Raw genomic sequence first — 17,563 nt, 5'->3', positions numbered from 1 at the left:
TCTCAGAAACTATCAGAAACTCTCTGAAACTCTCTGACACTCTCTGACACTCTGTGACACTCTCTAAAACTCTCCGACAAACTCAGAAACTCTCAGAAACTCTCTGACACCCTCTGATACTCGCTGACACTCTCTGAAAATTGCTGACACACTCTGAAACTCTCAGAAGCTCTCAGAAGCTCTCTGAAATTCTCTGACACTCTATCACCCTCTGTGACACTCTCTGAAACTCTCTGACAATCTCTGACAAACTCAGAAACTCTCAGAAACTCTCTGACACTCTCAGACAATCTCTGAAACTCTCTAACACTCTCTGTATATCTCTGACACTCTCTGACACTCTCTGAAACTCTGTGACACTCTCTGACACTCTCTTATACTTTCTGAAACTCTCTGTCACTATCCGACACTTTCTGAATTCGCGGACACTCTCTGACACTCTCTGACTCTCTCTGACACTCTCTGATACTCTCTGTCACTCTGTGACACTCTCTGAAACTTTCTGGCACTCTCTGACGCTCTCTGAAGATCTCTGAAACTCTTTGAAAATCTATGACACTCTCTGAAACTCTGTGACACTCTCTGACACTCTCAGACACTCTCTGACACTCTCTGACACTTTCTGAAACTCTCTGACACTATCTGACACTCCCTGACACTCTCTGAATCTCTCTGAAGCTCTCTGACACTCTGTGAAACTCTCTGAAACCTTCTGGCACTCTCTGACACTCTCTAAAGATCTCTGAAACTCTCTGAAAATCTCTGACACACTCTGAAACTCTGTTACACACTCTGAAACACTCTGACACTCTCTGACACTCTCCGACACAATCAGAAACTGTCAGAAACTCACAGGCAGTCTCTGACACTCTCAGACAGTCTCTGAATCTCTCTGACACTATCTGAACATCTCTGACACTCTCTGAAACTCTCTGACACTCTCTGAAACTCTTTGACACTCTCTGACACTCTCAGACACTGTCTGACTCACTCCGAAACTCTCCGAAACTCTCTGACACTCTCTGACACTCTCTGACACTCTCTGAAACTCTCTGAAACTCTCTGACACTCTCTGACACTCTCTGAAACTTTCTGACACTCTCAGAAACTCTCTGACACTCGCAGACACTCTCTGACACTCTCTGACACTTTCTGAAATTCTCTGACACTATCTGACACTTTCTGAAACTTTCTGACAATCTCTGACACTCTCTGACACTCTCAGAAACTCTCGGAAACTCTCTGACACTCTCTGACACTCTGTGACACTCTCCGAAACTCTCTGACACTCTCTGACACTCTCCGACAAACTCAGAAACTCTCAGAGACTCTCTGACTCTCTCTGACACTAGCTGACACTCTCTGACTCTCACTGAAAATCTCTGACTCTCTCTGACACTCTCTGACACTCTCTGAAACTCTCTGACTCTCTCTGACACTCGCTGACACTCTCTGATTCTCGCTGACACTCTCTGATACTCCCTGACACTCACTGACACTCTGTGACACCCTCTGAAACTCTCTGGCACTCTCTGACACGCTCTGACACTCTCTGAAACTCTCTGACTCTCACTGACGCTCTGTGACACTCTCTGAAAATCTCTGACACTCTCTGACACTTTCTGAAACTCTTCGGCACTCTCTGACATTCTCAGATAATGTCTGACACTCTCTGAAACTCTCTGACACTCACTGACACTCTGTGACACTCTCTGACACTCCCTGACACTCTCTGAATCTCTCTGAAGCTCTCTGACACTCTGTGACACTCTCTGAAACTTTCTGGCACTTTCTGACAGTCTCTGAAGATCTCTGAAACTCTCTGAAAATCTCTGACACTCTCTGAAACTCTGTGACACTCTCTGAAACACTCTGACACTCTCTGACACTCTCCGACAAACTCAGAAACTGTCAGAAACTCTCAGGCACTCTCTGACACTCTCAGAAAGTCTCTGAAACTCTCTGACACTATCTGAACCTCTCTGTCAATGTCTGACACTCTCTGACACTCTCTGAAACTCTTTGACACTCTCTGACACTCTCGGACACTGTCTGACTCTCTCTGAAAATCTCCGAAACTCTCTGAAACTCTCTAAAACTCTCTGACACTCACTGACACTCTGTGAAGCTCTCTGAAACTTTCTGACACTCTCTGACACTCTCTGAAACTCTCTGACACTCTCTGACACTCGCTGACACTCTCTGATTCTCGCTGACACTCTCTGATACTCCCTGACACTCACTGACACTCTGTGACACTCTCTGAAACTCTCTGACACTCTCTGACACTCTCTGACACTCTCTGACACTCTCTGAAACTCTCTGACTCTCACCGACGCTCTGTGACACTCTCTGAAACTCTCTGACACTCTCTGACACTCTCTGAAACTCTTCGGCACTCTTTGACATTCTCAGATACTGTCTGACACTCTCTGAAACTCTCTGACACTCTCTGAAATTCTCTGACACTCTGTACCACTCCCTGACACTCGCTGAATCTCTCTGAAGCCCTCTGACACTCTGTGACACTCTCTGAAACTTTCTGGCACTCTCTGACACTCTCTGAAGATCTCTGAAACTCTCTGGAAATCTCTGACACTCTCTGAAACTCTGTGACACTCTCTGAAACACTCTGACACTCTCTGACACTCTCCGACACACTCAGAAGCTGTCAGAAACTCTCAGGCACTCTCTGACACTCTCAGAAAGTCTCTGAAACTCTCTGACACTATCTGAAGCTCTCTGACACTCTCTGACACTCTCTGAAACTCTTTGACACTCTCTGACACTCTCGGACACTGTCTGACTCTCTCTGAAAATCTCCGACACTCTCTGACACTCCCTGACACTCTCTGATGCTCTCTGAAACTCTCTGACACTCTCTGACACTCTCTGAAACTCTCGGAAACTCTCGGAAACTCTCGGAAACTCTCGGAAACTCTCTGACACTCTCTGACACTCTCTGACACTCTCTGACACTCACTGAAACTCTGTGACACTTTCTGAAACACTCTGACAATCTCTGAAACTCTCAGTCACTCTCTGACACTCTCTGACACTTTCCGAAACTCTCTGACACTATCTGGCACTTTGTGAAACTCTCGGACACTGTCTGTCATACTCTGCAACTCTGTGAAACTCTCTGACATTCTCTGAAACTCTCTGACACTCTCTGAAACTCTCTGACACTCTCGGACACTCTCTGAAACTCTCTGACACTCTCTGAAACTCTCTGAAACTCTCTGAAACTCTCTGAAACTCTCTGACACTCTCAGAAACTTTCAGAAGCTCTCTGAAACTCACTGACACCCTCTGACACTCTCTCATACTCACAGACACTTTCTGAAACTCTCTGACACTCTCTGAACCTCTCTGACACTCTCTGACACTCTCTGAAACTCTCCGACACTCTCTGAAACTCTCTGAAACTCTCTGACACTCTGACACTCTCTGACACTCTCGGACACTGTCTGACTCTCTCTGAAAATCTCCGACACTCTCTGACACTCCCTGACACTCTCTGATGCTCTCTGAAACTCTCTGACACTCTCTGACACTCTCTGAAACTCTCGGAAACTCTCGGAAACTCTCGGAAACTCTCGGAAACTCTCTGACACTCTCTGACACTCTCTGACACTCTCTGACACTCACTGAAACTCTGTGACACTTTCTGAAACACTCTGACAATCTCTGAAACTCTCAGTCACTCTCTGACACTCTCTGACACTTTCCGAAACTCTCTGACACTATCTGGCACTTTGTGAAACTCTCGGACACTGTCTGTCATACTCTGCAACTCTGTGAAACTCTCTGACATTCTCTGAAACTCTCTGACACTCTCTGAAACTCTCTGACACTCTCGGACACTCTCTGAAACTCTCTGACACTCTCTGAAACTCTCTGAAACTCTCTGAAACTCTCTGAAACTCTCTGACACTCTCAGAAACTTTCAGAAGCTCTCTGAAACTCACTGACACCCTCTGACACTCTCTCATACTCACAGACACTTTCTGAAACTCTCTGACACTCTCTGAACCTCTCTGACACTCTCTGACACTCTCTGAAACTCTCCGACACTCTCTGAAACTCTCTGAAACTCTCTGACACTCTGACACTCTCTGACACTCTCTGACACTCTCTGACTCTCTCTGAAACTCTGTGACACTCTCTGAAACACTCTGACAATCTCTGAAACTCTCAGTCACTCTCTGACACTCTCTGACACTTTCTGAAACTCTCTGACACTATCTGGCACTTTCTGAAACTCTCGGACACTGTCTGACACACTCTGCAACTCTGTGAAACTCTCTGACATTCTCTGAAACTCTCTGACACTCTCTGACACTCACTGAAACACTGTGACACTCTCTGAAACACTCTGACAATCTCTGAAACTCTCAGACACTTTCCGAAACTCTCTGACACTATCTGACACATTCTGAAACTCTCGGACACTGTCTGACACACTCTGCAACTCTGTGAAACTCTCTGACACTCTCTGACACTCTCTGACACTCTGTGACACTCTCTGAATCTCTCTGAAACTCTCTGACACTCTCTGACGCTCTCTGAAACTTTCTGAAAATCTCTGACACTCTCTGACACTCTGTGACACTCTTTGAAACACGCTGACAATCTCTGACACTCTGCGACACACTCAGAAACTGTCAGAAACTCTCAGGCACTCTCTGACACTCTCAGAAAGTCTCTGAAACTGTCTGACACTATCTGAACCTCTCTGACACTCTCTGACACTCTCTGACACTCTCTGAAACTCTTTGACAATCTCTGACACTCTCGGACACTGTCTGACTCTCTCTGAAAATCTCCGAAACTCTCTGACACTCTCTGACACTCCCTGACACTCTGTGAAGCTCTCTGAAACTCTCTGACACTCTCTGGAACTCTCTGAAACTCTCTGAAACTCTCTGACACTCTCTGACACTCTCTGAAACTTTCTGACACTCTCTGAAACTCTCTGAAACTCCCTGAAACTCTCTGAAACTCTCTGAAACTCTCTGAAACTCTCTGGAACTCTCTGAAACTCTCTGAAACTCTCTGACACTCTCTGACACTCTCAGAAACTTTCAGAAGCTCTCTGAAACTCACTGACACTCTCTGATACTCTCTCATACTCTCAGACACTTTCTGAAACTCTCTGACATTCTCTGAAACTCTCTGACACACTCTGACACTCTCTGAAACTCTCTGACACTCCCAGACACTCTCAGACACTCTCTGAAACTCTCTGACACTCTCTGAAACTCTGTGAAACTCTCTGACACTCTCTGAATCTCTCTGAAACTCTCTGACACTCTGTGACACTCTCTGACACTCTCTGAATCTCTCTGAAACTCTCTGACACTCTGTGACACTCTCTGACACTCTCTGAAACTCTGTGACACTCTCTGAATCTCTCTGAATCTCCCTGACACTCTCTGACGGTCTCTGAAACTTTCTGACACTGTCTGACACTCTCTGAACATCTGTGAAACTCTCTGACACTCTCAGACACTCTCTCATACTCTCTGACACTTTCTGAATCTCTCGGACACTCTCTGACACTCTCTGACTCTCTCTGACACTCTCTGATACTCTCTGACACTCTCTGAATCTCTCTGAAACTCTCTGACTCTCTCTGACACTCTCTGACACTCTCTGAAGATCTCTGAAACTCTCTGACACTCTGTGACACTCTCTGACACTCTCTGAAACTCTGTGACACTCTCTGAATCTCTCTGAAACTCCCTGACACTCTCTGACGCTCTCTGAAACTTTCTGACACTGTCTGACACTCTCTGAACATCTGTGAAACTCACTGACACTCTCAGACACTCTCTCATACTCTCTGACACTTTCTGAATCTCTCGGACACTCTCTGACACTCTCTGACTCTCTCTGACACTCTCTGATACTCTCTGACACTCTCTGACTCTCTCTGACTCTCTCTGAAACTCTCTGACACTCTGTGACACTCTCTGAAACTTTCTGACACTCTCTGAAACTCTCTGACTCTCGCTGACACTCTCTGATACTCTATGACACTCACTGGCACTCTCTGACATTCTCTGATACACTCTGACACTCTCTGAATCTCTCTGAAGCTCTCTGACACTGTGTGACACTCTCTGAAACACTCCAACACTCTCTGACACTCTCCGACACTCTCAGACACTGTCAGAAACTCTCAGGCACTCTCTGACGCTCTCAGAAATTCTTTGAAACTCTCTAGCACTATCTGGACCTCTCTGACACTCTCTGAAACTCTCTGACAATCTCTGACACTCTCGGACACTGTCTGACTCTCTCTGAAAATCTCCGAAACTCTCTGACACTCTCTGACACTCTCTGAAACTCTCTGAAACTCTCTGACACTCTCTGACACTCTCTGACACTCTCTGACACTGTCAGAAACTCTCAGGCACTCTCTGACGCTCTCAGAATGTCTTTGAAACTCTCTGACACTATCTGGACCTCTCTGACACTCTCTGAAACTCTCTGACAATCTCTGACACTCTCGGACACTGTCTGACTCTCTCTGAAAATCTCCGAAACTCTCTGACACTCTCTGACACTCTCTGAAACTCTCTGAAACTCTCTGACACTTTCTGAAACTCTCGGACACTGTCTGACACACTCTGCAACTCTGTGACACTCTCTGAATCTCTTTGAAACTCCCTGACACTCTCAGACACTCTCTGACACTCTCTGACACTTTCCGAAGCTCTCTGACACTCTCTGACACTTTCTGAAACTCTCGGACACTGTCTGACACACTCTGCAACTCTGTGACACTCTCTGAATCTCTTTGAAACTCCCTGACACTCTCTGACGCTCTCTGAAACTTTCTGACACTGTCTGACACTCTCTGAACATCTCTGAAACTCTCTGACACTCTCTGACACTCTCAGACACTATCTGACACTTTCTGAAACTCTCGGACACTGTCTGACACACTCTGCAACTCTGTGAAACTCTCTGACACTCTCTGAATCTCTCTGAAACTCTCTGACACTCTGTGACACTCTCTGACACTCTCTGAATCTCTCTGAAACTCTCTGACACTCTGTGACACTCTCTGACACTCTCTGAAACTCTGTGACACTCTCTGAATCTCTCTGAATCTCCCTGACACTCTCTGACGCTCTCTGAAACTTTCTGACACTGTCTGACACTCTCTGAACATCTGTGAAACTCTCTGACACTCTCAGACACTCTTTCATACTCTCTGACACTTTCTGAATCTCTCGGACACTCTCTGACACTCTCTGACTCTCTCTGACACTCTCTGATACTCTCTGACACTCTCTGAATCTCTCTGAAATTCTCTGACTCTCTCTGACACTCTCTGACACTCTCTGAAGATCTCTGAAACTCTCTGACACTCTGTGACACTCTCTGACACTCTCTGAAACTCTGTGACACTCTCTGAATCTCTCTGAAACTCCCTGACACTCTCTGACGCTCTCTGAAACTTTCTGACACTGTCTGACACTCTCTGAACATCTGTGAAACTCACTGACACTCTCAGACACTCTCTCATACTCTCTGACACTTTCTGAATCTCTCGGACACTCTCTGACACTCTCTGACTCTCTCTGACACTCTCTGATACTCTCTGACACTCTCTGACTCTCTCTGAAACTCTCTGACACTCTGTGACACTCTCTGAAACTTTCTGACACTCTCTGAAACTCTCTGACTCTCGCTGACACTCTCTGATACTCTCTGACACTCACTGGCACTCTCTGACATTCTCTGATACTGTCTGACACTCTCTGAATCTCTCTGAAGCTCTCTGACACTCTGTGACACTCTCTGAAACACTCCAACACTCTCTGACACTCTCCGACACTCTCAGACACTGTCAGAAACTCTCAGGCACTCTCTGACGCTCTCAGAAAGTCTTTGAAACTCTCTGACACTATCTGGACCTCTCTGACACTCTCTGAAACTCTCTGACAATCTCTGACACTCTGGGACATTGTCTGACTCTCTCTGAAAATCTCCGAAACTCTCTGACACTCTCTGACACTCTCTGAAACTCTCTGAAACTCTCTGACACTCTCTGAGACTCTCTGACACTCTCTGAAACTTTCTGACACTCTCTGAAACTCTCTGAAACTCCCTGAAACTCTCTGAAACTCTCTCATATTCTCCGACACATTCTGAAACTCTCTGACACTCTCTGAAACTCTCTGACACTCTCTGAGACTCTCTGAAACTCTCTGAAACTCTCTGACACTCTCAGACACTCTCAGACACTCTCTGAAACTCTCTGACACTCTCTGACACTCTCTGACACTCTCTGACACTTTCCGAAGCTCTCTGACACTCTCTGACACACTCTGCAACTCTGTGAAACTCTCTGACACTCTCTGACACTCTCTGAAACTCTCTGAATCTCTCTGAAACTCTCTGACACTCTGTGACACTCTCTGACACTCTCTGAAACTCTGTGACACTCTCTGAATCTCTCTGAAACTCCCTGACACTCTCTGAACATCTCTGAAACTTTCTGACACTATCTGACACTCTCAGACACTCTCTCATACTCTCTGACACTTTCTGAATCTCTCGGACACTCTCTGACACTCTCTGACTCTCTCTGACACTCTCTGATACTCTCTGACACTCTCTGAATCTCTCTGAAACTCTCAGACACTCTGTGACACTCTCTGAAACTTTCTGGCAATCTCTGACACTCTCTGAAGATCTCTGAAACTCTCCGAAAATCTCTGACACTCTCTGAAACTCTGTGACACTCTCTGAAACACTCTGACACTCTCTGACAGTCTCAGACACTCTCTGACACTCTCTGACACTTTCTGAAACTGTCGGACACTGTCTGACACACTCTGCAACTCTGTGAAACTCTCTGACACTCTCTGACACTCTCTGAATCTCTCTGAAACTCTCTGAAACTCTCTGACACTCTGTGACACTCTCTGACACTCTCTGAAACTCTGTGACACTCTCTGAATCTCTCTGAAACTCCTTGACACTCTCTGACACTCTCTGAAACTTTCTGACACTGTCTGACACTCTCTGAACATCTCTGAAACTCTCTGACCCTCTCTGACACTCTCAGACACTCTCTCATACTCTCTGACACTTTCTGAATCTCTCGGACTCTCTCTGACACTCTCTGACTCTCTCTGACACTCTCTGATACTCTCTGACACTCTCTGAATCTCTCTGAAACTCTCTGACACTCTGTGACACTCTCTGAAACTTTCTGGCAATCTCTGAAACTATCTGAAGATCTCTGAAACTCTCTGAAAATCTCTGACACTCTCTGAAATTCTGTGACTCTCTCTGAAACACTCGGACAATCTCTGACAGTCTCAGACTCTCTCTGACACTCTCTGACACGTTCTGAAACTCTCTGAAACTATCTGACACGTTCTGAAACTCTCGGACACTCTCTGACACTCTCTGAAACTTTCTGACACTCTCTGAAACTCTCTGACTCTCGCTGACACTCTCTGATACTCTCTGACACTCACTGACACTCTCTGACATTCTCTGATACTGTCTGACACTCTCTGAATCTCTCTGAAGCTCTCTGACACTCTGTGACACTCTCTGAAATTTTCATGCTGTCTCTGAAGATCTCTGAAAATCTCTGAAAATATCTGACACTCTCTGAAACTCTGTGACACTCTCTGAAACACTCTGACACTCTCCAACACACTGAGAAACTGTCAGAAACTCTCAGGCACTCTCTGACACTCTCAGAAAATCTCCGAAACTCTCTGACACTCTCTGAAACTCTCTGACACTCTCTGAAACTTTCTGACACTCACTGAAACTCTCTGAAACTCCCTGAAACTCTCTGAAGCTCTCTGACACTCTCAGAAACTTTCAGAAGCTCTCTGAAACTCACTGACACTCTCTGACACTCTCTCATAATCTCAGACACTTTCTGAAACTCTCTCACACTCTCTGAAACTCTCTGACACTCTCTGAAACTCTGTGACACTCTCTGAATCTCTCTGAAACTCCCTGACACTCTCTGACACTCTCTGAAACTTTCTGACACTGTCTGACACTCTCTGAACATCTCTGAAACTCTCTGACACTCTCTGACACTCTCAGACACTCTCTCATACTCTCTGACACTTTCTGAATCTCTCGGACTCTCTCTGACACTCTCTGACTCTCTCTGACACTCTCTGATACTCTCTGACACTCTCTGAATCTCTCTGAATCTCTCTGACACTCTGTGACACTCTCTGAAACTTTCTGGCAATCTCTGAAACTCTCTGAAGATCTCTGAAACTCTCTGAATCTCTCTGAAGCTCTCTGACACTCTGTGACACTCTCTGAAATTTTCTTGCTGTCTCTGAAGATCTCTGAAAATCTCTGAAAATATCTGACACTCTCTGAAGCTCTGTGACACTCTCTGAAACACTCTGACACTCTCCGACACACTCAGAAACTGTCAGAAACTCTCAGGCACTCTCTGACACTCTCAGAAAATCTCCGAAACTCTCTGACACTCTCTGACACTCTCTGAAACTCTCTGACACTCTCTGACACTCTCTGAAACTTTCTGACACTCACTGAAACTCTCTGAAACTCCCTGAAACTCTCTGAAGCTCTCTGACACTCTCAAAAACTTTCAGAAGCTCTCTGAAACTCACTGACACTCTCTGACACTCTCTCATACTCTCAGACACTTTCTGAAACTCTCTCACACTCTCTGAAACTCTCTGACACTCTCTGAAACTCTCTGAAAATCTCTGAAACTCTCTGACACTCTCAGACACTCTGAGACACTCTCTGACACTCTCTGACACTCTCTGACACTCTCTGACACTCTCTGACACTCTCTGAAACTCTCTGAAACTCTCTGAAACTCTCTGAAACTCTGACACTCTCAGACACTCTCAGACACTCTCTGAAATTCTCTGACAGTCTCTGAAACTCTCTGACACTCTCTGACACTCTCTGACACTCTCTGACACTCACTGACACTCTCTCATACTCTGATACTGTCTGACACTCTCTGAATCTCTCTGAAGCTCTCTGACACTCTGTGACACTCTCTGAAATTTTCTTGCTGTCTCTGAAGATCTCTGAAACTCTCTGAAAATCTCTGACACGCTCTGAAACTCTGTGACACTCTCTGAAACACTCTGACACTCTCTGACACTCTCCGACACACTCAGAAACTGTCAGAAACATTCAGGCACTCACTGACACTCTCAGATAGTCTCTGAAACTCTCTGAAGCTATCTGAACCTCTCTGACATTCTCTGACACTCTCTGACACTCTCTGAAACTCTTTGACACTCTCTGACACTCTCGGACACTGTCTGACTCTCTCTGAAAATCTCCGAAACTCTCTGACACTCTCTGGCACTCCCTGACACTCTCTGAAGCTCTCTGAAACTCTCTGACACTCTCTGACACTCTCAGACACTCTCTGAAACTTTCTGACACTCTCTGAAACTCTCTGAAACTCCCTGAAGCTCTCTGAAACTCTGTGACACTCTCAGAAACTTTCAGAAGCTCTCTGAAACTCACTGACAATCTCTGACACTCTCTCAAACTCTCAGACACTTTCTGAAAATCTCTGACAATCTCTGAAACTCTGTGACACGCTCTGAAACTCTCTGAAACTCTCTGACACACTCTGACACTCTCTGACACTCTCAGAAACTTTCAGAAGCTCTCTGAAACTCACTGACACTCTCTGACACTCTCTCATACTCTCAGACACTTTCTGAAATTCTCTGACATTCTCTGAAACTCTCTGACACACTCTGACACTCTCTGAAACTCTCTGACACTCTCTGAAACTCTCTGACACTCTCAGACACTCTCAGACACTCTCCGAAACTCTCTGACACTCTCTGAAACTCTCTGACACTCTCTGACACACTATGACACTCTCTGACACTCTCTGACTCTCTCTGAAACTCTCTGACACTCTCTGACACTCACTGAAACTCTGTGTCACCCTCTGAAACACTCTGACAATCTCTGAAACTCTCAGACATTGTCTGACACTCTCTGAAACTTTCCGAAGCTCTCTGACACTCTCTGACACTTTCTGAAACTCTCGAACACTGTCTGACACACTCTGCAACTCAGTGAAACTCTCTGACACTCTCAGACAATCTCTGACACACTCTGAATCTCTCTGAAACTCTCCGAAACTCTGTGACACTCTCTGACACTCTCTGAAACTCTGTGACACTCTCTGAATCTCTCTGAAACTCCCTGACACTCTCTGACGCTCTCTGAAACTTTCTGACACTGTTTGACACTCTCTGAACATCTCTGAAACTCTCTGACACTCTCAGACACTCTCTCATACTCTCTGACACTCACTGACACTCTCTGACACTCACTGACACTCTCTCATACTCTGATACTGTCTGACACTCTCTGAATCTCTCTGAAGCTCTCTGACACTCTGTGACACTCTCTGAAATTTTCTTGCTGTCTCTGAAGATCTCTGAAACTCTCTGAAAATCTCTGACACGCTCTGAAACTCTGTGACACTCTCTGAAACACTCTGACACTCTCTGACACTCTCCGACACACTCAGAAACTGTCAGAAACATTCAGGCACTCACTGACACTCTCAGATAGTCTCTGAAACTCTCTGAAGCTATCTGAACCTCTCTGACATTCTCTGACACTCTCTGACACTCTCTGAAACTCTTTGACACTCTCTGACACTCTCGGACACTGTCTGACTCTCTCTGAAAATCTCCGAAACTCTCTGACACTCTCTGGCACTCCCTGACACTCTCTGAAGCTCTCTGAAACTCTCTGACACTCTCTGACACTCTCAGACACTCTCTGAAACTTTCTGACACTCTCTGAAACTCTCTGAAACTCCCTGAAGCTCTCTGAAACTCTGTGACACTCTCAGAAACTTTCAGAAGCTCTCTGAAACTCACTGACAATCTCTGACACTCTCTCAAACTCTCAGACACTTTCTGAAAATCTCTGACAATCTCTGAAACTCTGTGACACGCTCTGAAACTCTCTGAAACTCTCTGACACACTCTGACACTCTCTGACACTCTCAGAAACTTTCAGAAGCTCTCTGAAACTCACTGACACTCTCTGACACTCTCTCATACTCTCAGACACTTTCTGAAATTCTCTGACATTCTCTGAAACTCTCTGACACACTCTGACACTCTCTGAAACTCTCTGACACTCTCTGAAACTCTCTGACACTCTCAGACACTCTCAGACACTCTCCGAAACTCTCTGACACTCTCTGAAACTCTCTGACACTCTCTGACACACTATGACACTCTCTGACACTCTCTGACTCTCTCTGAAACTCTCTGACACTCTCTGACACTCACTGAAACTCTGTGTCACCCTCTGAAACACTCTGACAATCTCTGAAACTCTCAGACATTGTCTGACACTCTCTGAAACTTTCCGAAGCTCTCTGACACTCTCTGACACTTTCTGAAACTCTCGAACACTGTCTGACACACTCTGCAACTCAGTGAAACTCTCTGACACTCTCAGACAATCTCTGACACACTCTGAATCTCTCTGAAACTCTCCGAAACTCTGTGACACTCTCTGACACTCTCTGAAACTCTGTGACACTCTCTGAATCTCTCTGAAACTCCCTGACACTCTCTGACGCTCTCTGAAACTTTCTGACACTGTTTGACACTCTCTGAACATCTCTGAAACTCTCTGACACTCTCAGACACTCTCTCATACTCTCTGACACTTTCTGAATCTCTCGGACACTCTCTGACACTCTCTGACTCTCTCTGACACTCTCTGACACTCTCTGACACTCTCTGAATCTCTCTGAATCTCTCTGAAACTCTCTGACACTCTGTGACACTCTCTGAAACTTTCTGGCAATCTCTGACACTCTCTGAAGATCTCTGAAACTCTCTGAAAATCTCTGACACTCTCTGAAACTCTGTGACACGCTCTGAAACACTCTGACACTCTTTGACATTCTCAGACACTCTCTGACACTCTCTGACACGTTCTGAAACTCTCTGAAACTACCTGACACGTTCTGAAACTCTCGGACACTCTCTGACACTCTCTGAAACTCTCTGACACTCTCTGAAACTCTCTGACTCTCTCTGACACTCTCTGATACACTCTGACACTCACAGACACTCTCTGAAGCTCTCTGACACTCTGTGACACTCTCTGACACTCTCTGAAACACTCTGACAGTCTCTGAAACACTGTGACACTCTCTGAAACACTCTCACAGTCTCTGACACTCTCCGACACACTCAGAAACTGTCAGAAACTCTCAGGCACTCTCTGACACTCTCAGAAAGTCTCTGACACTCTCTGACACTCTCTGACACTCTCTGAAAGTCTCTGAAACTCTCTGAAAATATCTGACACTCTCTGAAACTCTGTGACACTCTCTGAAACACTCAGAAGCTCTCTGAAACTCACTGACACTCTCTGACACTCTCTCATACTCTCAGACACTTTCTGAAACTCTCTGACACTCTCTGAAACTCTCTGACACTCTCTGAAACTCTCTGAAACTCTCTGAAACTCTCTGACACTCTCTGACACTCTCAGACACTCTCAGACACTCTCTGAAACTCTCTGACAAACTCTGACACTCTCTGACTCACTCTGAAACTCTCTGACACGCTCTGACACTCACTGAAACTCTGTGACACTCTCTGAAACACTCTGAAAATCTCTGAAACTCTCAGACACTCTCTGACACTCTCTGACACTTTCCGAAACTCTCTGACACTATCTGACACTTTCTGAAACTCTCGGACACTGTCTGACACACTCTGCATCTCTGTGAAACTCTCTGACACTCTGTGACACTCTGTGACACTCTCTGACACTCTGTGACACTCTCTGAATCTCTCTGAAACGCCCTGACACTCTCTGACACTCTCTGAAACTTTCTGACACTCTCTGACACTCTCTGATCATCTCTGAAACTCTCTGACACTCTCAGACACTCTCTCATACTCTCTGACACTTTCTGAATCTCTCGGACACTCTCTGACACTCTCTGACTCTCTCTGACACTCTCTGATACTCTCTGACACTCTCTGAATCTCTCAGAAACTCTCTGACACTCTGTGACACTCTCTGAAACTTTCTGGCAATCTCTGACACTCTCTGAAGATCTCTGAAACTCTCTGAAAATCTCTGACAATCTCTGAAACTCTGTGACACTCTCTGAAACATTCTGACACACTCTGAGAGTCTCAGACACTCTCTGACACTCTCTGACACGTTCTGAAACTCTCTGACACTATCTGACACTTTCTGAAACTCTCGGACACGCTCTGACACTCTCTGAAACTCTCTGACACTCTCTGACACTCTCTGACTCTCGCTGACCCTCTCTGATACTCTCTGACAATCACCGACAATCTGTGACACTCTCTGAAACTCTCTGACACTCTCTGACACTCTCTGAAACTTTCTGACTCTCACTGACACTCTGTGACACTCTCGGAAACTTTTTGACACTCTCTGACACTCTCTGACACTCTCTGAATCTCTCTGAAGCTATCTGACACTCTGTGACACTCTCTGAAATTTTCTTGCTGTCTCGGAAGATCTCTGAAACTCTCTGAAAATCTCTGACACTCTCTGAAACTCTGTGACACTCTCTGAAACACTCTGACACTCTCTGACACTCTCTGACGCACTCAGAAACTGTCAGAAACTCTCTGACACTCTCAGAAAGTCTCTGAAACTCTCTGACACTATCTGAACCTCTCTGACACTCTCTGACACTCTTTAACACTCTCTGAAAATCTCCGAAACTCTCTGACACTCTCTGACACTCTCTGAAACTCTCTGAAACTCTCTGACACTCTCTGACACTCTCTGAAAATTTCTGACACTCTCTGAAACTCCCTGAAACTCTCTGAAGCTCTCTGACACTCTCAGAAACTTTCAGAAGCTCTCTGAAACTCCCTGACAATCTCTGAAGCTCTCTGAAACTCTTTGACACTCTCTGACACTCTCTGAAACTCTCTGAAACTCTCTGACACTCTCTGACACTCTCTGAAACTTTCTGACACTCTCTGAAACTCTCTGAAACTCCCTGAAACTCTCTGAAACTCTGTGACACTCTCAGAAACTTTCAGAAGCTCTCTGAAACTCACTGACACTCTCTGACACTCTCTCATACTCTCAGACACTTTCTGAAACTCTCTGACACTCTCTGAAACTCTCTGACACTCTCTGACACTCTCTGAAACTCTCTGACATTCTCTGAAACTCTCTGACACTCTCAGACACTCTCAGACACTCTCTGACACTCTCTGACACTCTCTGACAAACTCTGACACTCTCTGACTCACTCTGAAACTTTCTGACAGGCTCTGACACTCACTGAAACTCTGTGACACTCTCTGAAACACTCTGACAATCTCTGAAACTCTCAGACACTCTCTGACACTCTCTGACACTTTCCAAAACTCTCTGACACTATCTGACACTTTCTGAAACTCTCGGACACTGTCTGACACACTCTGCATCTCTGTGAAACTCTCTGACAGTCTCTGACACTCTCTGAATCTCTCTGAAACTCTCTGACACTCTGTGACACTCTGTGACACTCTCTGACACTCTGTGACACTCTCTGAATCTCTCTGAAACTCCCTGACACTCTCTGACACTCTCTGAAACTTTCTGACACTCTCTGACACTCTCTGAACATCTCTGAAACTCTCTGACACTCTCAGACACTCTCTCATACTCTCTGACACTTTCTGAATCTCTCGGACACTCTCTGACACTCTCTGACTCTCTCTGACACTCTCTGATACTCTCTGACACTCTCTGATACTCTCTGACACTCTCTGACACTCTCTGAATCTCTCTGAAACTCTCTGACACTCTGTGACACTCTCTGAAACTTTCTGGCAATCTCTGACACTCTCTGAAGCTCTCTGAAACTCTCTGAAAATCTCTGACAATCTCTGAAACTCTGTGACACTCTCTGAAACACTCTGACACTCTCTGACACTCTTTAACACTCTCTGAAATTCTCTGACACTCTCTGACACTCTCGGACACTGTCTGACTCTCTCTGAAAATCTCCGAAACTCTCTGACAGTCTCTGACACTCTCTGAAACTCTCTGAAACTCTCTGACACTCTCTGACACTCTCTGACACTCTCTGAAAATTTCTGACACTCTCTGAAACTCTCTGAAACTCCCTGAAACTCTCTGAAGCATTCTGACACTCTCAGAAACGTTCAGAAGCTCTCTGAAACTCCCTGACACTCTCTGAAGCTCTCTGAAACTCTCTGACACTCTCTGACACTCTCTGAAACTCTCTGAAACTCTCTGACACTCTCTGACACTCTCTGACACTCTCTGACACTCTCTGAAAATTTCTGACACTCTCTGAAACTCTCTGAAACTCCCTGAAACTCTCTGAAACTCTGTGACACTCTCAGAAACTTTCAGAAGCTCTCTGAAACTCACTGACACTCTCTGACACTCTCTCATACTCTCAGACACTTTCAGAAACTCTCTGACACTCTCTGAAACTCTCTGACACTCTCTGACACTCTCTGAACCTCTC

This window comes from Heterodontus francisci, chromosome 9 (assembly GCF_036365525.1).
Source record: "Heterodontus francisci isolate sHetFra1 chromosome 9, sHetFra1.hap1, whole genome shotgun sequence".
In the NCBI taxonomy this organism is placed as follows: Eukaryota; Metazoa; Chordata; class Chondrichthyes; order Heterodontiformes; family Heterodontidae; genus Heterodontus; species Heterodontus francisci.
Note: the sequence above shows the minus strand (reverse complement) of the source record.